We start from the raw sequence: 26,230 nt of genomic DNA on the forward strand, positions 1-26,230 counted from the left end.
AATTCATGCTCAAGTTCACTGATCCTTCCTTCTCCCATTGCCTAGAAATTCTCTGTCTAGCAATCTGGGGACTCTATCTTTAAAAAGATCAGAGTGTGTTTTTCTTTTTTTTTTTAATTCTTATTAAAAAAAAACTTATGATTTTATTGTATCATGAGACATTGAAATATCTGAAAAAAATCAATGCCTGGGTGGTGAGGCAACTGCTTTCTCCTTCACTTCCTTGAGTAATTAGAGCAACTTGTCAGTAGATTTTTTTTTTTTTAAAAAAGGACAAATCTTTGCATTACTTAAGTCCTTCTAAGGCATGCACTAGTACAACACAAATTTTTCCAATCCTATGCAAGTAGTCTAGCATCCAAACGTCATGAACATGTCGGTGACAGCAGTGCACTGTACCCACTCCCACCACTGCCCTGCTCATTTGTGTATGATGTTTGGAGCAACTGGAGGAGTGCGAATAGTACTGAGAAGAGGCGGCAGGAGGAAACAGCATGAGTGCCTGGCTGGGAGGAGGTCAGCCCATGTTGCGTAGGGCAAGCCTGAACATGTCATTGGTGCAAACCCACACCTTCTTGATGTTCTTTAATAGGAACATCTGGTGGAACCCTATGATGGAGTCTTCATCTGCCTTAAGTCGGCCTACAACCATGCTGAGGATGCAGCTATCTGGTATAGGCCTGTAACTGGGAAGTGCAGGAATCCTTGTTTCTTAGTCTTACTTGGAAGAAAGAATTCTGCCAAGAGAAAATTTAGCGCTCCCACCTCCAAAAGAAAGATAATTTATTGAAGGAAAATAGAGAGCAGAGAGTTTATTCAGAGAGACAGGACACTCTGAAAGATGAGGCAGAGTGGGCTGCTGAAAGAGAATGAGCCAGTAGCTCCTGAGATTCTGCACTCTGTTTTTACGATACCAAGTTTTTTCTTGAAGTTCCCACCTCTGTCGTTAAGTCTCCACTTTTTTACTTTGTGTAGTTTTCCTGCTTCTGCCTTAAGTCCCCCCATTTTCCCATCTAGTTTCCACCCCAGGCTTGTGGGACCTTTCCTTACTGAAGCCGCCTCATCGTCTAGGGTAACACCTGAGGTTCTTTGTCTCATGGCCGTGGAGATCAAGGATGCAGACACACAAAGAATGAGGTTAAGAGCAGAAATTTAATAGGCAAAAGAAAGAGGAGAGCTCTGCTGCAGAGAGGGGTCCTGGGAAAATGAGTTGCTCATCCACAGTGAAATGCAGGGGTTTTTATACGTGAGCTAGTGGGGAGGCCGTGTCTGATCTACATAGGGTGGAAAAAACAAGTTAGGACCAGGTGTGCCATCTGCATAGGGCATGAATCTCACACCCCTCCCCACCCGAGTGTTTTATTATGCAGGTGGGTTCTCTGTCTGAGCATCTCCATGTTGCCTAGTTCTTTCTTGCTGTACACATGCTAACAAAAAAGGGAAGGCGGACCCCTATGGTGGACGTGCCTGGCCCCCAGGTAGCCCTTTTCTGTTGATGTAGCTGCAGGCCTCCCCTTGTGCAAGCTTCCAGCTTCCTTATCTACGTTTGCAGCTGCATCTTTCAGGCTGCTGTTAGAAAAGAAGTAATGTCTAGGGCTGCTTTTCTGTTAGAAGGGAAGTTCTGCCGAGGACTCTTTCCCCCTCACTATCTGCCTAAATAATTTCTTTCTATCTCCTTTATCATTACTATTAGTTGGTGCACATGCATGGGCCCAGTGTTGGATAGGAATTCTACCGGATGGCTGCATTGCTCATTACTGCCACCCCAGGAAGGTTGTATAGCATTCAAACCTAAATGTATTGTGCCTGCATATCTCTTAGGAATTTCTCTGTTGCCTTCTTTCCACCTTATCAGCATGTAGCTAGCTACATTCTGACCAGTTAACTGCAGAGTGAATGATTACTGGGCATCTTAAGAGGTGTTCCTTTCTGCATACGTATTTCTCCTCCTCTCTGCTCATATCTAGCATGCATGTTTTGGATGGTCCCTGGGGTGTGAGATTTTCCAGACCTCCCTTTTCTCAGGGGCTCTCCCTTCCTGCTCATTTCTAGCTATCTGCCTACTCTAACAGGCTGATGATCTTGCACCATGATGCTGTGCTGCATTTTCTGGAACAGAAGGGAAGGCTAGCTTTCTCCTGGAACGGCTGTCCTTCCCATGTAAGGCATGACACGTCAATGTAAATTGCACCTACTTGGGTTGTATTGTAATTAAATAACTGGTAGTAATGTTGAATGAAGCTGGGTCCAATCTGCTCCCAAATTGGCTTGCCTCATATTCTGGAGCATCACTGGCCTCACTGAGACTCAAGGGGCTGGCACAGTGGCAGCAGCAACGCAGTGCACTCTGCGACCACTGTCCCTTTTCCCTTGCCTTCCCTTGCCTGCTCCACTGCACTCTTGTTTTCGCTTGAAATTTTATTTTCCCATTTTGAAAATTGCCTTTCTATATATTTAGCAGAAACTATATTTAGTGTTCAAAGCACTTGAACGTATGTTCTCTCATTTAACAGTCTGTGGAATGGAGGAACTTGTCTTTATTTTATACGCAAGAAACTGTGGCTTGGGTAGGTTAAGAATGTATCAAAGCTTATGAAGCTGGTAAATGGAAAAGCCTCCTCCCTCTAGCTTCAGGGCTTTTTTTGCACTCTCTCTCAGTGCTGCAAGAGCATCTAAATATCTGTTATCTCTGGGAAGCCAGTTTTCTCTTTTGCCCTTTATACCAGACATAGCTTCCTTTAGAAATACATGGGTGTATTGTAACTCTCATAGAAGTTCTTTCATCAGTGGGCTACAGAAGGTCCTGAAATTTCTCAGGAGAACTTAATTCCAAAATTCTGTTAGAAGGAACACCCCACCAAAAGCCAGAACATCAAAACTGAACAAATGTCTAGTTTATCAGGCATGTGGTCTTCTCTCAGCGTATCTTATACTGAGAGTAATAGGATAATAAAAATGTTCTCAATATGCACCATCAGCTTACTTTATTTCAGATATTATTAAACTAGTCTTCTCTCAAACCTCCTATTAAAAAAACCCACAAAACTCTTGAAAGAAGAATGATAAATGCTTTAAAAGTCCATCATTGAGCCAATAAGAAAGTTACATTCATCATGGCCCAAAAAGCATGAAAGCAGAAGTGAGAGGGTGGGAAAATTATAGAATGCAGGTTTTTCACTGAGGCCACCTACTGCTTCCTGGGCTGAGCTTCAGATTTTAAGGCTGGGATAAGAAGTCAATACAAAGAGTTCACCTTATGTGGTGGGTCTAATAAGAGCCCATTGTGTAAAAGCCTATAACCTAAGAAAAGGTTATAAAACACTACAGAAATCCTTACCAATTCCATTTACATTTTTTGTTTCCCCAACATTAGGTTGGCCCATGTCAGAATGTTGATTCTTAACTGTTATTGACCTATAAGTGTGGCAGTTTCATGTGATTTAATGTAATAGAATGTCATTGAGATTTTTGCTCCTGGCTGTATCTCCAATGCCTAGAAGAGCATCAGGTACATAGTAGGTACTGAATAAACATTTGTTGATGGGATGAATGAATAAAATCAAATTGGAAACCAATCATCAAAAAACAAGTAGAATAACTGCATATGTGAGTTAAATCACATTTAAACAACCCATAACAAAAGAAGAATTGATAACAAAAATGAAAGGAAATCTAAGTTTAATATCTGCTAGAAACAGAAGGAAAAAATAGGAAGCAGGGGGTGGTCTCTTGGAGTTGCCTTTAGTGAGATTTGACCAGATAACTGGGTAAACACATTGACTTCTAGGCTCCCCACTGTACTCTTCTTAGCTGTTATTTGCCAGCTTGAAATTTCTGATTTTCATTACCATCTGAATAACACAGATATTAAAAAATAAAAAAACTCAAGTCTTTTCAATGTTTATAACCAAATGTAATTTCCTTGAGTAATGTACAAGTTCATATTCATAAGAGAAATACCGAATCTCAATTAAAAGCCCTATGATGTGGAGCTTTGAAGCCCTCCTTTCAAGAGTTATCCAAGATTATGTGACGTTTCCTCACCATCCCATCTCTCTTTCATATTTAATCAGATACTGAGATTAGAGATGCAATTTCCTTTTTGTGTCTAGGGAGGTTTATCAGAATGCTGCACACTATTGCTTCCACTCTGTTTCTCCTCATCCCCAGGTTATAGGACCAAAGTGTCTGTCTTACAGTTACTCACTGGAAATCATTTACTTTCTTGATTTAATGAACAAAAATACTGTGAAGTCACATTTTGTGTGGTGATTAAGTTCAAAAGTCAACAAGTAAGATGAAAATCATATATCGTTAAAACTTCACATGAAAACCTTTCTACTACCCATAAATTAAAATATGCAAAGTTTTAAATGTACAATCTTATGTAGTATTCCTGTGTACTGGATGAGAACCACTGAATTAACTAAAAACATAAATAAGAGAGAAGCATATCAGTAGATGTACAGCTATTCAAATCTTCTGTCTTAAACAAGACAATGAAATTCATGGGGAGGACCATATGGTAGGTGGAGACTCCTAAAGTACTTTTTATTTTAATGGTATGCCTCTACCTGTATTACATGTGCATGCATTTATTCATAATGAGGATGACATATTGCATTTTATGCAGGAGTCAGGGCCTAACCCTAGGGCTGAGGATCATGCACCTGCATTTCTTTCTTTCTTTCTTTCTTTTTTTTTTCCTGAGATGGAGTCTCCCTCTGTCATCCACGCTGGAGTGCAGTGGCATGATCTCAGCTCACCGTGACCTCCGCCTCCTGGGTTCAAGAGATTCTCTTGCTTCAGCCTCCCAAATAGCTGGGACTACAAGTGCACGTCACCACACCCAGCTAATTTTTGTATTTTTTGTAGAGATGGGGTTTTGCCATGTTGGCCAGGCTGTTCTCAAACTCCTGACCTCAAGTGATCCGCCTGCCTCGGTCTCCCAAAGTGCTGGGATTACAGGCATGAGCCACCATGCCCAGCTATGCATTTCTATTATATAAACGAAAGAGATCATTGGGTACCAAATAGAGATTCAAGTTTTGGACTAAATTGTTTACATACTGAACCCGCACAGCCAGAATGCCTCCTTCCTAGAAAAAGTGTGGTTGTGAGAGAGGTGAATGGGCCTATTAGGTCCTGGGAGAGAGTGAGAACTTCAGCCTGTGAATGTATACCAGATCTGCTGTGAGGATGGCAGCCTACTGTAACAAAGGTCTGTTCAGCCCAGACATGCGTGAGTGAGATTTTCAGCTGGGCCTGGGATTAGAGTCTAGGTGCTTTAGGTAATGCCAGATCTGTTAGAGATATTTTCTTCCAGAGTTCCCCCTTGTTCTCCACTGCTTCTGGGGCAGAAAGACTAAGAAGAGACCCAGAGGTAATTTTACCATGAAGATAATGAAGCTACAGTTTAGGGTTCTGCAATTGCATGAGTCCCTTTCAACATATGGGGAGGAGTCTTAGCAATATGATCAAATGATCATTTTTTCAAAATTTGTGACATTAAGATATTTTAAGTGCAGTCAGCTAAGGCCACACTTTCTTTCTCTCCAACTTCTCCAGACAAATCCTATTAGTTTGTTTTTGGTGGAGTAGTTGTAGACATTTCTGGGATCCAGCTAAGGGGAGAGATGCACTGGAATTACAGTGAGTTGGGGTTTTGTGATTCACACATAAGTCACTTCCTTGCAGAGGTAAGTTGTAGCTGACTGTCCTGTTGCATGAATGGCTTCCAGGATGCTCTTGCCACCTGCTGAGATGACCTGCCTGGTGCTGGCAGGAGGATGTGAGGCCAGAAGCCATGCTGCCATGTGACTGTGTCTTACACAGCGCGGCACTGGATGCCGACAGGCAGTGGAGGAGAAACCTGAAGAGAAAAAGACTAAGTTATGGTTCCTTCTCTGCCTTGAAAATGATGTCATAAAATTGTTGGCATGTACAGCTGAAAATGTAGGAAACATACCAAAAAAAGTATGTTAGGCAGTTAATTAATACAAATATTGTGTTCTTTATCTTCATTTTATGATGTTTGTGGTATTTGTCAGTTTTCTAAAATTTGCGTGCTATGATATACTTTGTCTTTTCTTTATAAGTAAATATTCACTTTTATACAAAATTCTGATTTTGTAACTTTGCATTCGTTTCTAAAATGGGCTGTCAAAATTGTACATAAGCTTCAGGTCTCAGTATAGCTGCATATCTACAGGCTGGACTCTTGGCCAAAGAATGTTTCCACACCCTACCAAGGCTTTTCTTGCTTGCTTAGGGCATTCATCCACTGCAGGGGCATATGTCTTATGAGCTTCAGAGGTCACCAATCTTTTAAAGGCTACCTGAAATTGAGGACAGGTTGCAGTGCCCAAAGCTGGGTAGCATATGAAGTCTGGCCTCTGATCTTTGACAGTAAACTATCTCTTTTTATAGGGAGGAACAAAGAATGGCCAGTGTGCAGACCATGAACCAGAAAGAGGAGGCTGCTTTCCTTCTTATTTGGGAGAAAAAAAGCAAATGAATACTTTGCTTTCACTCCTAGTTGCCCCTGGCTTGTGTGACCCAGAGGGTGGCAAAATCAGACAGAAGTTCTTCCCCTAGACAGAGGCGATCTTCAAAGCCATTGTTAGAGAGAAGTACTGCTAGTCTAGGAGGCAGAAGACTCAAGTTCTTATTCATCAAGGTACTTCTGCCTCCCTATGATTTACATTCCTGTTCTGTAAAATGGGAATTTTAGTCCCTTGCTTGATTGTGTTAAAGGATGTATTACACAACGCTGGCTACAGAGCCATGGAAACGTGAAATTCACTAAGTCCGTGTAAGAGATTTGGTGAGTAGAAGAAAGTATTAAGGATAAAAATCAATACTGTTATTTAGCTAAACTTTCAGAAAATATTTTCCTAGACTAGCCGTGGGCTACAATAGGGGAGTCCTGATTAATTATGGTCAGGGAGGCCTGGAAGATCTGGAGTTCTATAATAATGCAGTCTAATTCATGGGGGCCAATTTGTTCAAGCCTAGCCATGTTTGTCAGTATAATTGAAAGGAGAATCATCAGATTCCAAGTGCCCCAGCCAGCAGCAGACCCAGGGGACTGTGCTCTCGTTCTGCCTGGAGACCTCGCTAGGCTACTTGTTTCCAGGCTGGCAGGAAGGGAGGAAACCTTCTTTCTGGATTTTGGGCTACCTATTAATCAACATCACTTTCCTCATTAATATAAAGGCATCCTCAGCTGCACATTTTGAGGAGCTTCCAACAATTCGTTTTTCCTCTGGTTACATAAAAATCAGCCTTCATAATGAGGAGGAAAGCTGTGTTTTTCACAGAGCTAGATATTAATTCTTTCAGTTTGTCATTTACATATCCCTCAAATTAGGTTTACTTTTTCAATTTACATGACTGAAGCCCCACAGCTAGAAGATATACAATTAACACTCTTTCTCTGGATAGGGTCAGAGGGCCTGCTTTGTGGGCTCAGGTTTCTCTGAAGACAGTAGCTGAAGGTACATGAGAAATGGAAATTTAATTGGCATAACTAGGAGGAGCTCCTTGAAGGCTGAGAAGATTTTCCTTGGCCAGTTGTTTCTACACAAACAATGTTGGCCAGGGAGTGATTCCACTTTCATATCTCTTCCTTCCACAGAGGGGAAGCACCAGCCACTGCCTGTGTGCTTTTAGGGACAGGCTCTACGCTTCTCTGCCAGGATCAAGGAGTCCAGTGGCCACTCAGGAGGTATCGTCTCTTTGCCAGAGCTAGTGGTCTACATGTGTCAACTAGATCTTCACCAAGGTTTATAGATGCCTTGCTCAAAAACTTGCCTTGATGTTAAAACAGATGGACTGAGTACTTTCTCCTGCAAGAAGCCTGTGGGCAACAGAGCCAGACTCCGTCTCAAAAAAAAAAAAAAAAAAAAAAGCCTGTATGGATGTCCCAATACCTCTTCTCTTCCTCCCTCTCTTCCTCCCTCCCACTATTCCCTCCTTCCCTCCATTACCTCCTCCCCTTCTTCCCCTCCCTTCCTATCTCCCTTCCTCTCTTCTTTCTTCCTTCCCTCCATTTCCTTCTTCCCTTCCTCCCCCTCCTTCCCTCCCTGTCTCCCTCCCTATCTTCTTTCCTCCCTCCCTCTCCTTTCCTCTCTTTCCCTCTTTGCCTTTCATGTCTAGTGTCTATGTGCTGGACACTGCTAGATGCTGGAAATACTATGATGACAAAGACACAGGCTGGTGAGGGAGACAGAAACAGGCATGCTTAAGGCAGTCTGATAACCACCTCCATAGAGGAGAGGACAGGGTTCTGTGGCACAAAGAGGAGCCAGGCCAGTGGGATGGGTCTTATCTCTCAAATCTCTCAGCGCCCACTGTTGACTGTTGATACCCCACACTGGATTTTCCAGTACCACTTGCACTATTATTTATCTGAAACGTGTCTGTGATTCTGGTCTTAGGCCAAATTAAATATTCATGAGTTCATTTTTCTCACCTATAAAACATAAATAGCAAAACCTGAGTTCAGTCATGCCATGCGCTTAGAATTCCAACCACAGCAAATGCCTCCTGAGCCGTGAATGGTATCAAATAGGGGTTAGGCTGCTATTTGACCTTTCTCTGTAAGTGACAGTTCATGTCATAGAATTACCTCTGATTCTTAAGGACTTAGAAGACCTCCTTGGAAAGCCAAGGCAAAAAAAGGTTCATGGTGTTGGATTCTTCTTAAGACTGCTGAGTAGCTGGATTTCTTTTCTGGATGCCTTCTGAGGTCATTTGAGGTTAATAAGGTGGGCAGTGTCAGCTTTTCATTTTGATCGGGTGAGAAGAATCAAAGTCAAAATTTTGTATCTACACAGCTGGTAGTTCTGAGATATATATATATGTAAAAAACTTTGGCATTTGGCTTAGTGCTTAATCTATGTTTTCTCAATTAAAAAGAGAATGTCTTGGTGGCAAAGAGTGCTGAGTCTAAGGTCAGACAGAGCCTGATTCAAGTCCTGAACGTACCAGCTGTATAAACTTGAGCAAGTCACTTCATTTCTCTAAAGCTCAGTCTCCGTTTCCTCTCTCTCAAGTAGAGACAATTGCACTACTACCTTAGAGGAATATTGTGATTTCTGAGTGCTCTTGTCAGACCTTAAATATGCAATAATTATTTATTATTACAGAATACCAAATGTATGCATGCTGTGCACATGTGAATCAAAGCATATGCCTGTGGTTTTCATGTACATTAGACAAAGCTTCTTGGCACACTTCACCTCACAGAGGACAACTTCGAGGTACATTAATTGGTATGGTGGCTACTTGTAAAAGACACTCAAAGGGCTGTCTCTTCAGCCCCTCTTCTCTAATAATTGTCTCTCCTCATCCTTAATGTGGCCATATGAGAGTCACTGTGCTGATAGAGTGATTCTATGCCATAGCTTATTGGCTCAAGGTTCAGACTTGGGAGCCAGGGAGTTGGGTCATGTTCTTTCTCTGACCTATATCAGTCAAAACTGTAGTCCAGGAGATGTTAGAGCAGCCGTTCTTCCTGCCATGTGGACCTGAGAAGCACAAGAGTTTGGCCTAGAGAGAGAGAAAAAGGAAGGAAGGAAGGAAAGAAAGAAGGAAGGAAGAAAGGAAGGAAGGAAGGAAGGAGAAGGGGAAGGGGAAGGAAAGGGAAGGGAAGATGGAGGGAGGGAGGAAGGAGGGAGGGAGGGAGGAAAACGAAAAAGGGGGAAAAGAAGGGAAGGAGGGAGAAAGGGGAGAGAAAGGGAGGGAGGAAAGAAGAAAGAGAAGAAAGAAAGAAAGGATGGAAGTGAGGAAGAGATGTGTAGTGGATGTGCCGAGAGGAGTGGGAATATGAGCCGGGCAATGAATTCTAAGTTATATCTTGTTCCATTTATTCCTGAGATCTAGTCGTATTCTGGTTTCTATGCTTTTTAAGATTATCCAGCAGCATTTTAATAATTCATCTCTACTTTTACTTAAGCTATGGAGAGTTGGATTTTCTAAGTAATGCCTTCTTCCACACATATTACACCAGAGAGAGTGCCTAGCACAGATGTCTAGCTGGTATTAACTGCTAATAGACATTACACCCACCTGGTTTTTCTAAATAGTTGGTCATCATCATTATGATGGCATTAGAGAGTGGTTACATGAGTTTAAAAATTACTTTGTATTTTATTGTTCTTTCTCTGAGTTAGTTCCCTCTGAATGAAAAAACAAACAAACAAACAAAAAACAAAAACAAAAACAAAAGTAACATGATCTTAGTCCAGAGGTAGTCAGAACTAGCCTAGTCATATGAATAAGAGAAAATCTGGAACGGCGTTGTAGCTGCAGAAATTGGCAGTTTCTAACCCTGGGTCCCAGGAGATTAACAGACCAGGAGCACAAAAGGAAAAGTTCAGTAGAGCAGAGGTTCTAAGGGGCTTGCCTGCCCCTTCCAAGTATTGCTGGAGCCACAGTCCTGAGATGCTATCAGGGTCATTTGTCACAGGGAAGAACATGATCCTGGAAAAAGACGTTCCAGGGTCCTGGGTTCCAAAGAACCCCGACTCTTACCATATGCTATACCTGCACAGCTGGGAAGCCAAGATCCATCTCTCCTCTGGGGTGGTGGGATAAGCGGGTAGGAGCATGGACTCCAGAGACAGCTGGAAACTCCCTGAGTTTCAATCCTGGCTCTCATGTGTGATTTTGGGCAAGTTAGTTGATCCTTTTGCCTTTCAATGTCTTTATCTGTAAGATATGGATAAGACTATTTTCCTACTAAGGTCTAGGAGAGGATTAAATGGGTTAATATATGAGTGTTTGGTACCTAGTAAGTACCACATGAATATTAGCATTATTGTTCTGCTGCTGTTAGTATTACTAACAACAGCAGCCCTAGGAGCTCACAATCCACAAGGAGGCAGCACTGAGAGTCCTAAAAGCTAACCAATGCAGGCAGTTCCAAAGGAAAGGTATTCACAATGAGGATTATGGAAATTGAGTAGAAGTTCAGGGAAGACCTCCTCATCTTGAAATCTCTTGCCTGGAGGGAGCCTTAGTTTTCCTCTTGTCCAACAACTGATGAGACTTATGAATTTCATTTATAATATTCCTGTCACACAATTGTCCAACACATCTTTGCACATTTTTCAGTGAGGAACTTGTTTTTTTCAGGTTGAAGATATCTTATTAAGTGGTTTTGCCAGGTAACAAGTCACAGAAGCTACAGAACTAGAAGTCAACCTTTTCTCTTCCTTCTGTCTTATAGCATTTCTTTGCCCCTCATTCATTGACTAAGTCTTATTAGTTCTCCCCACCTACGCCCCAAATGCAAGATAACTTGTACTTCCTGAAAGGACATGGTTCATAAAAACCATACATAGCTGAAAACTTGTTAAGACTAAACCTCTGAAGGTAGCCATGTTTGTTTCCCAGCTAACATGTCACTGGCATCTGGTTAGAGTATGAACAAAGCTTCAAATCATTTGATCTAATAGTTTAGAAAAGAACCATATCAATGCATTTTGCATTCAGGGATTCACATGATTTCAAATTGTCTGTATGAAACAAAACCTTGTTAATATTTTATCTCAATTTTTTCAAATCTGTATAATTGAATGTTCCTGAGATGGCCCCTGAATCTGTCCCTTCCTCTACATCATCGCCTCTCCTTTACTTTTCTCATCATCTCTTTGTGCATTGTTGAACCTACATTTTACATGGTGATTACAATGTCTGTCTATGTGTCTGTGTTCCCATCGGTCTATATATTGAAGAGTAGGGAAGAATTTCTGTTGATATTTTTTCTCCATCTCTCTTCTTGCTTGGAAGTGAGTAAACACATTCACACACACACACACAATCTGAAAATATTTTTAATTTTATTTTTATTTATTATTATTATTTTTTGAGATGGAGTTTCACTCTTGTTGCCCAGGCTGGAGTGTAGTGGCATGATTTTTGCTCACTGCAAACTTCACCTCCCGGGTTCAAGTGATTCTTCCACCTCAGCCTCCCGAATAGCTGGGATTACAGGCGCCCACGACCATGCCCAGCTAATTTTTTGTATTTTTAGTAGAGATGGGGTTCTATCATGTTGGCAAGGCTGGTCTCAAACTCTTGACTTCAGGTGATCTGCCCGCCTCGGCCTCCCAAAGTATCTGAAAATATTACTCTCTGTACACACATTCACACATAGTATCGAAAATATTACTTCATTCAATCTTCCCAACAGTTCTAGGAGGCAGGTGGATATTATCTTCATTTTTCAAATTAATAAATGAGGCTCAGGGGGGTTAATAAAATTGTGTAAGGTCACAAAATTCAGAAGTAATAGAGGCAGCATTTCAACCCAAGCTTCTGACTCCAAAGTCTATTTTCTATCTACCATGCCAGAACTCTATTTTCAATATTTCCCTTGCTCATTTGAAGCTTCTTAAAGACAGAAACTGTGCCTTTCCATTTTTATTTTGGTATCCTTTAGCATAGTAAGCCACAGCCACATCCAGGCTGGCATTCACAAAAATTCATAACTGATGTGTTGGTTATTCCTAGAGAATAGTAGAACATGACCTGGAGAAATGAGGAGTGCTTAAAAGTGGAGCAATTTGTTCAGAAGTGATGGTGATTAGGTATGCCTGTCTTTCAAAAATGTTACTGTCAGGGCACAGGGTTCTACTAAGCATAATTCTTATCATTGTTTCCCAAAATGATGTAAGCCAAACTGAAAGTCCCTAAGACCTGGCAGTGATTTTGATGTTCACTCAGCTACCTGGTTAGTTGCTGACCTTGGTAACTGGTTTGGGGTAATCGATCAAAGGCAAAAGAAAGAAACCAAACCTTGGAGTAAGGGGCCAAGCCTAGTGGAGCCTTCCCTTTTTCTGTACCTCACCCACCCTGTTCAGCAAGCCTGGCACATTTTTTCTTTTCGAAGTCACCAAGTCACTCTCACCTCAGGGCTTTTGTGCCAGTTGCTACTTATGCCTGGAAATTTCTTCCTCTTTTCTTCTCCTACCCAAATTCCTATTTGCCTTTTGGGTCTCAGCCTAAATGTCTCCTGTTTAGTGAGGTCCTTTCTGACTCTTCAGCGTAGGTAAGAATTTCTGTTAAGCTCTTGCTGAAATAATCCTTAATACCCAGACATTAATTACATAACTGTTTGCCCTAGCATTTGCTATCTCTTTTGCATATTAGACTATGAGCTACTTGAAGGAAGGGACTGTGTCTATTTATCACTTGTCAGACACAGAGCTCCATGTTTTGTACATGATAGGTGTTTAATAAATATGGATCCATGGGTAGATGAATAGATAGGGGATAATAGGACCATCTCCCTATTTCTCCCACTAGAAGAAAATGAAGACGGAGAACAAAAGAGGTGATTTTCACTTTCACCTGGAGAACATAATCTTTCAATAAGAGAGAAGAGATTTCATTTTCTAGATTGTTGTTTTCAGAATGTTTATCATTTAAATTCTCATTTTATTTGCCAGTACACTTATATTACTCCAAGAATGAAATTGAATAAATAAATTTTCAAGTAACCCAAGGTGACCGGGAAGCCTAGGCTGCCCGAGCTTGCTAGAGGGTGAGCAGTCTGCAGGCATCAGGACAGGCAGAACACTCTGTCTGCCTTTGAACTGGCACTTTCTCCTTCACCATTATCTTTAAACATCAGATGTAAGTCTGGGAATTGCCCTCATCTTCAGTTCTGGAATGTGATGTGTTTTAAATCTTAAACAATGAAAACAGCAAGGGCTTAGGTTAAAATGAAAATTCCTCTCTTTTTATTCAACATGTTCACAAGTTTTTAGGACTCGTTCATTTTCCATCTTCTAAAACAAAAAGGGTGATTCATGCTCACCATAAAGACACTATTGGGCACAGAATATAAGGAACCAGACTGGTGTGGAGAATGACAGACAGCCCCAAAGAGCTTTTAGACTCTCATCAGGGAGTCTGGAATGATATAGAATTTAACATGTAAATGGGCTGACCATGTTTTTTATCTTCCCTAACTGAGACACTTGTGAGAGTAAAAGGAGGTGATAATTATTAATCTGGACTAACCTGTGTAAACACGTACTGTCTGGGCTAAGCCTGAACATATGTCCATCCTTTATTTAATAGCGCTTTGCAAGAACAATGAAATAGCTCCATGTAGTACGTGACTCATTCATTGCTAACTGAATTTTACAGTTGATAATACTCTAGAAGTTCAGAGAAGGAGGCGGGTGGTATCACTGCCTAATGCTGGGTGGTTATTGAGGGCTGTAATAAGAAGATGTATTCTGAACTGCATTTGAGAGGATGAGCAGATAGAGAGGTAGGTAAGGAGAGCAGATTCCCTCATGTGCATGAGAGGACAGAGATGTTTTTCAGCATTTCATCCACTGATCTTGATTATTTAGCCTGAAGTGAAATTTGTGAAAATTATCAATATTTCACACAGAAGAAAACACTCTCTCTTTCCAGCCATGCTTGTAGTTGAATTCTCTAGCGCCACAGCAAACTCAAACCCTCCAAAGTTGAGCCTGTATGTGCCAGAGGCAGTGCCCCAGTGATACCTCTCTTTCTCATCCTTGCCTCTTCTTCTTTCTTTCCCTTTCCCCCTTCACTCTCCTTTTCTCTTCCTCTCCTTCCTACCCTCTTTCTACTTTCCTTCTATGAGCATTTATGCCACACACACCCATTTATACTCCATCCTGTCTCTGCCCAGGTCATAAGGACCAGGGCGACAACAACAGCAACCAGGACACACTAGACTGTTAGAGCTATCATTCTAAAATAAAGAAGCTGCAACTCTGTGGGTTGGGGTGACTGATCAGCTCTTGTCCAGGGAGCCTGATTTCTTCTAGGCTCCTGAAATTCCCTGAACACTATCTTCAGAAGAAAAACTCCCTATGGCTGAAGACCCAGCTGTGGCACTTCCAAAGAAAGTCACCTTCTTTGTCTCTTTCTTATCTCCAAGCCAAGGCTTAATACCCTTTTTAGAAGAGAGCCTGATCTGTATTTCAAGAGGATTTCTTTTAAGACAATCAAATTGCTAAGCATCATTGTTCTGGTTCTGCTTGGAGATCTCACTCACTTGCAGCTGTGAACAGTAAGCTCTGCTCCATCAAGGCAGCTTGGAGGGAGCTGTATTGACAGAAGGATGTGAATTCCCGAGCCTCCAGGACCCTGCCCAGTTAATACGGATGGAAAGGCAGGGCATTTAAGTATATTAGCAGTAGGCTTTTAGTTTTATCTTTGTGAAAAATGCGTATTTTGTAAGTAAAAAATAAAAGTAAAAGAAGTAAACATTTAAAGTAAAAGAATGTTTCACAATTTATAAGAGGTTTTGAGTGTCTTTCATAGCAATATTTGCACATTCTTTTCTTCCTTTAGGAAGTAATAGTCAACACTGTCTCTACTACCCACTTCCCTGCCTTTGGTTCTATGGGTACTGGCTTCCCAGAAGGAAGGAGGCCTGCAGAGAGCACGTGCATCACTGCAAGCCACAGGAAAGCATAGCGAGCTAAAAGGAAGGGCAGTCTGTTAAAAGAGAAAGAGAAAATATTGATTTTTAAGCCAGAATTGTGGATGGCTGCATATTCTTTCCTGGGGAGTAGAATAGGAGGCTAGAGATCTTCTGGAAAATTCCACTCATGGGATATTGGGTGGAATATCCCACTCATATCTGGTTAACAAGACACTTCCACTTCCACTGGTATCTGGTTCACAAGAATCTCTGGGAGAGTTCAGAATCAGCTGGCCATGATCAGGCTGGGTTCTGATCTCATGTATGTCTTCTCCTTTGCTCATTTCACTGGAGCCACATGCTTTCTTCTTGCAGTGAGGGATGTTCTTTTGGGAAGGAGGCTTAGTTACAGATGTGGTCTGCTTTTAGGGTTCATCATTTTACAGTGCCTGGCTGTTTTCGATCATGGGCTCATTTGCTGGCCTTTTATGTTTGTTTGTTTGTTATTTACCTTTTAAATCAAATTTTACAATGTCACATTGCTTCATGAACCAAAGTAGTTATAAAAGGCATGATAGTAACTGATTAATAAGTTAAAACAAATTCTCATTTAATGACTATTCTCAAGGCACTGTGTCAGCCACTGTAGAGAGACAGCGGTGACTGTATTAGTTCATTTTCATGCTGCTAAGACATACCCGAAACTGGGAACAAAAAGAGGTTTAATTGGACTTACAGTTCCACATAGCTGGGGAGGCCTCAGAATCATGGTGGGAGGCAAAAGGCACTTCTTATATGGTGGCAGCAAGAGAAAAATGAGGAAGAAGCAAAAGCGGAAACCCCTGATAAACCCATCAGATCTCATGAGACTTATTCATTATCACGAGAATAGCATGGGAAAGACTGGCCCCCATGATTCAGTTACTTCTCCCTGTGTCCCTCCTACAACATATGGGAATTCTGGGAGATACAATTCAAGTTGAGATTTGGGTGGGGACACAGCCAAACCATATCATTCCATCCCTGGCCCCTCCAAATCTTATGTCCTAACATTTCAAAACCAATCATGCCTTCCCAACCGTCCACCGAAGTCTTAACTCATTTCTGCATTAACCCAAAAGTCCACAGTCCAAAGTCTCATCTGAGACAAGGCAAGTCCCTTCTGTCTATGAGCCTGTAAAATCAAAAGCAAGCCAGTTACTTCCTAGATACAATGGGGGTACAGTATTGGGTAAATACAGCTGTTCCAAATGGGAGAAATTGGCCATAACGAAGGGGTTACAGGGCCCACGCAAGTCCAAAATCCAGCAGTGAAGTCAAGTTTTAAAGTTCCAAGATTATCTCCTTTGACTCCAGGTCTCACATCCAGGTCACACTGATGCAAGAGGTGGGTTCCCATGGTCTTGGGCAGCTCCACCAATGTGGCTTTGCAGGGTATAGCCTCCCTCCCAGCTGCTTTCATGGGCTGATGTTGAGTGTCTGTGGCTTTTCCAGGCAAATGGTGCAAGCTGTTGGTAGATCTACCAATCTGGGCCTGGAGGATGGTGACCCTCTTCTCACAGCTCCACTAGGCAGTGCCCCAGTAGGGACTCTGTGTGGGGGCTCTGACCCCACATTTCCCTTCTGCACTGCTCTAGCAGAAGTTCTCTATGGGGGCCCTGCCTCTGCAACAAACTTTTGCCTGTGCATCCAGGCATTTTCATACCTCTTCTGAAATCTAGATGGAGGTTTCCAAACCTCAATTCTTCAATTCTGTGTACAGGCAGGCTCAACACCATGTGGAAGCTGCCAAGGCTTGGGGCTTCCACCCTCTAAAGCTACAGCCTGAGCTCTATGTTGGCCCCTTTCAGCCACAGTTGGAGCAGCTGGGACACAGGTCACCAAGTCCCTAAGCGGCATACAGCACGGGGACCCTGGGCCCAGCCCACAAAACCACAGACCTCCAGGCCTGTAATGAGAGGGGCTGCCGTGAAGGTCTCTGATGTGGCCTGGAGACATTTTCCGCATGGTCTTGGGGATTAACATTAGGCTCCTTGCTACTTATGAAAATTTCTGCAGCTGGCTTGAATTTCTCCTAAAAAAATGGGTTTTCCTTTTCTACTGCATCATCAGGCTGAAAATTTTCTGAACTTTTATGCTCTGTTTCCCTTTTAAAATGGAAAGTTTTTAACAGCACTCAAGTCACCTTTTGAATGCTTTGCTGCTTAGAAATTTCTTCCTCCAGATACTCTAAATCAGCTCTCTCAAATTCAAAGTTCCACAAATCTTTAGGGCAGAGACAAAATGTCACCAATTTCTTTGCTAAAACATAACAAGGGTCACCTTTGCTCCAGTTCCCAACAAGTTCCTCATCTCCATCTGAGACCACCTCAGCGTGGACCTTATTGTTAATATCACTGTCAGCATTTTTGTCAAAGCCATTCAACAAGTCGTTAGGGAGTTCCAAACTTTTCCACATTTTCCTATCTTCTGAGCCCTCCAAGTCTCTAGGAGGCTCCACACTTTCCCATATTTTCTTGTCTTCTTCCGAGCCCACCAAACTGTTCCAAACTCTGCCTGTTACCCAGTTCCAAAGTCAGTTCCACATTTTCAGGTATCTTTTCAACAATGTCCCATCCTACTGGTACCAATTTACTGTATTAGTTCATTTTCATGCTGCTGATAAAGACATACCCGAAACTGGGAATGAGCTGAGGTTTAACTGGACTTACAGTTCCACATGGCTGGAGAGGCCTCAGAATCATGGTGGGAGGTGAAAAGCACTTCCTATATGGTGGTGGCAAGAGAAAAATGAGGAAGAAGCAAAAGCAGAAACCTCTGATAAACCCATTAGATCTTGTGAGACTTATTCACCATCGTGAGAATAGCATGGGAAAGACTGGCCCCCATGATTCAATTACTGCCACCTGGGTCCCTCCTACAACACATGGGAATTCTGGGAGATGCAATTTAAGTTGAGATTTTGGTGGGGACACAGCCAAACCATATCACTGGCTTTCGGTGGAGATTATGCATTGGAATCTCCTGGGGAGCTTCTAATAAATACCTTACCCACTCAAAGCAGTCTGTAGATTCAACGTAATCCCCATCAAAATCCTAGTGGCATTTTTTTCAGAATTAGATAAATTCATTTTAAAATAAATATGGATTCAAACGACCCTGAATAGACAACAAAATGTTTAAAAAGAACAAAGCTAGAGGTGTCACACTCCTTAATTTTAAAACTTATTACAAGCTATGGTAATCAAAAAAATCAGAATGGTACTGGAATAAAGATAGACATAGACAAGTGGAATAGAATAGAGTCCATAAATAAATCCTGGTTTATGTGATCAAATAATCTTTACCAAAAGGGCCAAGATCTTGCAAAGGGAAAAGAGCTTTTTCAACAACTGGTGTTGGGAAAACTAGATATCCACATGCAAAAGAATGACATTCTTATCACATATACAAAAATCAACTCAAACTGGATTGAAGACTTAAACGTGAGACCAAAAACTATAAATCTCCTAGAAAAAAACATAGGGGCATAGGGGAAAAGCTTCATGACAATGAGTATGACAATGAATTTTTGGATATGACATCAAAAACACAAGCAACAAAAGTAAAAATAGGCAAATGGGACTGCATCAAACTTAAAAACTTCTGTGCATCAAAGAACACAATCAATGGAGTGAAAATGCAAACTACAGATTGGGAGAACATATTTTCAAATCTGATAAAGGGTTAATATGTAGAATACATAAAGAAATCTTACAATTCAACAATAAAAAATAACACAACTAAAATATGGGCAAAGACCTTGAATAGACATTTATCCAAAGATAATATACAAATGGCCAATAAGCATGAAAAGATGCTCAACATCACCAATCATTAAAGGGATACAAATGAAAACCACAATGAGACACCTCTCACACCCATTAGGATGGCTACTAGCACTAAAACAGAAAATAAGAAGTGTTGGCAAGGATGTGGAGAAGTTAGAACCCTTATACACTGTTGGTAGAAATATAAAATGGTGCAGCTTCTGTGGAAAACAGTATGATGACTGCTCCAAAAATTAAACATAGAATTACCGTATGATCTAGTAATCCCAGTTCTGGGAATACAGCCAAAATAGTAGAAAGTGGGATCTTGAAAAGACATTTGCACATTCATGTTTATAGCAGCATTATTCACAGTAGACAAGGGGTGGAACCATCCCAAATGTCCACTCACAGATGAATGAACAAAGACAGTATAACATATAACTATAATGGAATATTATTTAGCTTACTAAAGGAAAGAAATCCTGTTGCATGGTATACAACATGGATGAACCCTGAGAATATTATGTTGAGTGAAATAAGACAGCCATAAATAGACAAATACTGTATGAATCCACTTATATGAGGTATCTAAAGTAGTCAAATTCATGGAGACAGACAGTAGAATGGTGGTGACTGGGGCAGGGGCTGGGGGGAATGGGGTCATTGTTTAATGGGTATAGAGTTTCAGTTTTGCAAGATGAAAATGTTCCAGAGGTACAACCATGTGAATATGCTTAACATTACTGAACTGTAAACTTAAAAATTGTTCAGATGGTAAAAAAAAAAAAAAAAGAAACACTCCAAAATAAAAAGAAACAAAAATGCCTAGACCCCAACCTCAGACCATTTGCAGCCCAGTATGGTATTTCCGTGAAGCCCCCAGATGACTAAGATGTGCTGCAGGGCTGTGAAGCTCCACAGTAAAGAGATGGTGGGTGGGTAAGGACTGGTCTTGCCTGTGGGGAGTTCATTCATTCTCTGGAGGGAATATGCAGTGTATATCTAGATCATCATATAATCAGTCCATTGTGTTATGGTATGGGCCTTAGACTTACCAAGTGTCATGAAAAATCAGAAGGTAAAGACCTTCCTTGCAATATGGGGTGAGTTTCCAGGCATTTGTGCCAGGCTATGAAGAAGCAATGGGGGTTGACAGGAGGGTGAAGAGGGGAGAGGGTATCCAGCTGTCACAAAAGCACGAGGGTGGGTAAAAAAGGCCTGGCATCATTAGGAAACAGAGGGATATCTAATTTCACTTGAGTATGTATGATGTGTGTGAGGGGGTTATAATGGGAATTACAATTTCAAAGACAAGCTGATGCCAGAGTGTGGAGGGTCTTGAATGTCATGCTAAGAAGATTATATATTATTCAGTAGACAATAGGGAGTCATTGCTTTTTTAGTAGGGGAATGAGAAAAGCTAAAACATCTGGGTGATTGAAAATCCAGAGTGATAAGAGCTATGTTTGAAGAAGATATATTTTACTCCTTTCTTAAGTGACATATTCCAGCCAATACTTTAGAATTGCCTGTTTGCATTTCATGCAGGTTTTCAACACATGCTATTTCATCTTCCTCTGCCTGGTCCGGTGCCTCTGTTTCCTCCAACTTGAAGCTCCCTAGACCCCAATTCATCCAGTTGAGCAAGTAGAATTCACTCCACCTGGGTTCCCATCCAATGGGCCTAGTCAGTTTGCAAAGCTAAAACAATCTGCTGCGAGCAACTCCCTTAAGGGAGAGGCAATTTGTATTAGAAAGATTAGTGCTGACTTTCATCCACAGCAAAACCATTTTGCTACAACACAGCCCTTTTTGTAAGCAGGAGCCCGATCCTGCCACAGAGCCGAGCGTGAATGCTGCTGATCTCCTTGGACAAGACTGAGACTGCTGGGGCCTTTGGGAACAGCATGTGGCCACATGTCAATTTGCTTCTTTGACAAGTCTCTACTGTCTTTCCCCCAGAAAGCCTGGACAATTGTATCCTGTAGAATATTTTCAAATCTGCTCCCAGACCTTGACATTTTGAAACAACTAACCTGCTTTGTTTGAGAAATGCATTTAAATAAATTAATGAAACCACTGCTCTGAATGAATCCTTTCAGCCTGCTTACAGAGAAATTTTGAAAGGGCAATATTATCACTGACAAAAACCGCAGCATCTGAGCAATTTGATACCCAGAAAGCTGAGTAGGGAGGCAGAACATAATGACAGTTTTACCTATAGCAAAACCATTAAAGGTCGCTTACCAGAAGGACAGCTGAAATAGAATTTGTTTTCAAATTATAAGATTAAAGAACATTCCTTGAAGAAAGTATTATTATACAGTGTCAAAAGAAAGAGAGATTAAAATGGTTGGAAGATGCAATCACAGCTGAGATAAATTCTACTTTCTCTGTGGTTTGCACACCCTGCAGTCTCTCCGGCTCAATGGATTGGGTGGGTTGGAGAAATCAGTAAGTGCTCCTCTCTCTATACAAATCTTTCCCCCACTGAGAGTTCTTTTCCCCTCTGGTCTTACTGAAAACATACTTGCCTAACAGGCAACCCATGTGGAGGAGTGAAGGGTGTCTTTCTTAATGGTGCCCATTGGAGAGGACAACATTAAAAATTCTCTAAAATGAAGAGGGCAATTTTGAGTTTCCAAGTCATTAGGCAGGTTTATGACTTGTCCATTTGCAAAGGAGCTGAAGGGACTCTCCACACAGCCATTTCACTTAAAATGGGCTCATCTTGCACATGGCTCTGTTCAGTCTTCCTCTCATGCCCAGAACTCTTCTGGCGCAGACTGAGGCTGCCTTTTGGAGACATTGGAAAGTCTATCCTGTCTCCTCTGCAGCACCATTTTACTTAAAATGCTATATAGCACCTCAACAAGACTATACATGACTCTGCAATGAGCAAGTTAAATCAAATAAAACTCTGCTCTATTACTACTGTCAATTCTACAACATGTATCATGCATAAGTTCTTCACAAATATTAGCTAAGAGTGAACCTGCACTACCTTCTTGAGTGGTAACTCAAAGGTATTTTCTGCATTTTAAAAATGCAGAATATAATATATATATATTATTTGAATATACTCCTTGAAAACACATTTTCTTTATGCAAGACTTTCGGTAATAGACATAATTTGTTGAAACCTAGACAAAACAGAGTGGCAAGAACTAGGAAGATTATGCAACTTGACTATTTGGAACGTAATAAATAATAATGTGCTGTTCTGAACACACAAAAATAGAAAGCTTCTAAATATATTGTCAGACTGATCACCCAGTTCTTCCTTATTCAAAATGTCTGATGCAAACATAAATGCCTCCTCAATGGCCACTGAACCTCCCTTATGCCTCTTGTCTTCCTGGACTAGACAAGGTTTCTTGCTGCCTTGTGCCCTTCTCGAATGTTAGTTCTTTATGAAACTTGCCCACACCATCTCCTTTCTCAATGCCTGTTGGGGGTAGGAGGATTATGAAGAATTGCCGGAGAGCTGGGGCCAAAGTCAAGCTGTCTGGAGGCCAGAAGCTGGCTGGCACTGTCCTGTCCCAAGAATGCCTGGTCATCTTGCTTTTTCTTCCACTATCCTAGATAAAAAGACCACAGCATTAGTGACAACCCAGCAGAGCTCCTTAGATGTCCCTGCTGCTGGAACCCACACTCCCAACTTGGTTTTACACCCCAGCCAGTAGGGCAAGAGCTATTGCTGTTGTGCTCTCTCTGGGAATCAGGAGGGTCTCCTTACAGAAGTCATCAATTGCCCCCTACCACACCCAAACAAAAACAACTTAATTTGAACTAAACTTCAATTACTCAGTTAAAAGCCAGACTTTTGATGTCATCCTTGTTTCTATTCTGTTCCTTTTAACTCCTATGTTTAATTCTAATCTCACCAAAAGTGAGTCTTGAAGTTTTAGCACCTTGTTTAGGAAACATGTCCTGTTTCTCAGAGATCCCAGTGAAAAGACAGATATTTGCTATCTATGTTACTACTTTGCCTACATCAGAGGCCAGAGATCAGCCTTGATATTTTAGTATCTCTTTTTATTTGTCTGAATTTAGGATCAATTAATAAAATAGATGAAAAAATCAGAAATAATGATTAGAGTAATGTCAATTTTATTAATCACTAACCTGAATTTGAAAATGTGGATTAAATAGGGAGCTACAAATTACACCTGCCTCTATTTTTTTCCAAGTCTAGACTTAGAGTCTACCCATATTATGGAGAGGCTAGACATACTAAAAAGATGTTTTTAGCTGGATTTTCTGCCTCATATAACTCTATGAGGGAGTTCCTAATGGTACATCATCTTTTATAGAGGAATAAATTCACAAGATAAGTAACTTATCCAACAGTCATAACTGCTGCCTTCAGGAAACTTATATCCCAGTGGAAACAGGAGATAAGCCGTTAATTATAAAATTAAATTGGAATACACTAGATTAAAATTTAGAAAATAGAATGAAAGAGACCTAATTAGATCATTTAGTCATGGGTGACTTTGAAGCTAGGTCTGAGAGGTGAGAAAGCGCCAACCACGAGAAAAGCATAAATCAAAGTAGGAAAACAACTAGCAAACTATCTAGTTGATATTGTTTAGATGTTTGTCCTCACCCAAATCTCATTTTGTATGTAATCCCCAGTGCTGGAGGTGGGGCCTGGTGGGAGGTGTTTGGATCATGAGGGTGGATCTCTCATGGCTTGGTACTGTCTTCATGATAATGAGTTCTCACAAGATTTGGTCATTTAAAAAAGTGTGTGGCACCTCCCTTTATTCTCTTTCTCTTGCTTCTGCTTTTGCCATGCAATGTGCCTGCTCCCCCTTAGCCTCCCACCATGATTGTAAGCTTCCTGAGGCCTCCCTAGAAGCTGAGCAGATGGCAGCATGATGCTTTTTGTAAAGCCTGCAAAACTGTGAGCCACTTAAACCTCTTTTCTTTATAAATTACCCTGTCCCAATTATTTCTTTATAGCAATGCAAGAACATAACACACTAATGCATAGCAGTTATTTAATAAATGCTAGTATCCCCTCACTTGTCAACCCCTTGTTATAGAAACTTGACATGTATATCAGCCAAAAGTTTTAAAATCATGGTGAAGGAAACTGTATCTCTAAGACTGAAAAAATAAGTGATGAAAATCAGAGGAGGCCTTACCTTGAGCTAGAGAACATGCCTTCTTAGAAAAGAGCAAATGTGATTGCAGTTTCAGGAAACTAGGGAATACCTTGGCTGTTACCCAAATGGGAAAGACCACCACCCAGCCCCTCCCAACAAAAGCCTGATCTGGCACTATGACAGGAAGGCATCTGGGATATGATGGTGTCCACCATCCATAAGACTCAAGATGAATAAACCAAAGGACTTGGCTAATGACATTCCTTAGGAAAATGTAGATATTTGTTCTACAACCAGTTTAAGGATCTTGACTCCTTACAATAATTTTGAGGAATGGATGAATGGTTGGATGGATGGCCTGTCTCTATGACATCTCTAAGTGATTCCAATCATCACCTTGCTATTGAGGACTGGCCAATTCATTCTGACAGAAGCTAGGTTTAGAGTTTATAATACATTTTCCAGCACTCAGACAGGGGACCTATTAGGCTAGTAATGGAAGCTGCACTTTCCGGCCAGCTATTTGTGGCAAAATGACTGTTCAATATATTTTGCAGCTCCTTGATAATCCATCCAGTGAATCTTCTATATTCTGTAGAGGACCTGGGAAATACTCCAGAAAACAAAGATAAAGCTAAGATGGTGTTACAAGTTACAAAAAGGGCAGATCCCTTTTATATGTTTTATGTGTTGGGAGTATGCCTAAGAATTCATTTAAATGAAATGGCTTATTGCTAAATCATGGGCCCAAAGTAAGTTAATTTGGAGATTCTCCTTTTTAATGTAGCTCTGTTGAAAGTGACAGTAACCTCCATAATTAAGGGAACTTTGAGAAGCTTGATTGTTTTAAGAATGTCCTTACTAAATACCTGAGAAATACGAACATGATATTTTGGTAAGTAAATACAAAATTTTAGAATAAGATAAAAATAAGCCAGTGACTTTATATATTTCCCCTGTCATCTTATTTATGCATTGAGGCCAAATCACTTTGAATTATATGAGGATCCATTTTCTCTTTCATAAAATAAAGAGATTTGTGAGAGAAAGGCCTAAGAGTTTTAGAGGACAGGCAACTCAATGTGAGCTCTTTGTTTAATATATGGAATGGAAAATAGGATGAATCCTAGGATGAATCAGTAGAAGTATGTATTTCAAGTTAAAGGAGGTGAGGTCACTATAACAGTAATCACATTTTGAGAAGAACATTCACAACCTAGAATATTCCCAATAAAAAGCTTTAAAATATCAAGGAATATAAAAACTGTGACATAGAAGAAAATGTTTATGAGCCTAGAGATTTTAGGAACGTAAAAGACATTTAGAGGCTGGGCGTGGTGGCTTATGCCTGTAATCCCAGCACTTTGGGAGACCAAGGCAGGTGGATCACCTGAGGTTGGGTGTTCAAGACCAGCCTGACCAACATGGAGAAACTGTCTCTACTAAAAATACAAAATTAGCCAGATGTGGTGGCACATGCCTGTAATCCCAGCTATTTGGGAGGCCGAGACAGAAGAATCACTTGAACCCAGGAGGCGGAGGTTGCAATGAGCCGAGACCATGCCATTGCACTCCAGCCTGGGCAACAAGAGCGAAACTCCATCTAAACAAACAAACAAACAAACAAAAAACAAAATAGAAGAAGAAAGAAAAAAAGAGAAGATTTAGAGAAAAATGTGATTATTTACACTCTGAAGTGAGTAGACTAAGGAATAGGGATGAAAATGAAAAGGAATAAAACTTCAGGTGTAAAGGACCTTCCCATGAATGGAGCTGTGTGACCTTCGTTTTTGGGCAAAAGGCAGGCGCAGGAAATCTTAAGCATGATGATGTAGAGAATCATGGCAATGGGTAAGAGGTTGAACTACCAACTG

At 41.0% G+C, this 26,230-nt stretch overlaps 1 pseudogene; it reads right to left on the reverse strand.

Annotated features, from left to right (window-relative positions):
- Positions 1–517: 517 nt before the first annotated feature.
- LOC116480021 (nuclear transport factor 2-like) lies at positions 518–2,273 on the reverse strand (annotated as a pseudogene).
- Positions 2,274–26,230: the final 23,957 nt, after the last annotated feature.

The sequence above is a fragment of the Hylobates moloch genome, unplaced genomic scaffold, assembly GCF_009828535.3.
Source record: "Hylobates moloch isolate HMO894 unplaced genomic scaffold, HMol_V3 SCAFFOLD_13, whole genome shotgun sequence".
Lineage (NCBI taxonomy): Eukaryota > Metazoa > Chordata > Mammalia > Primates > Hylobatidae > Hylobates > Hylobates moloch.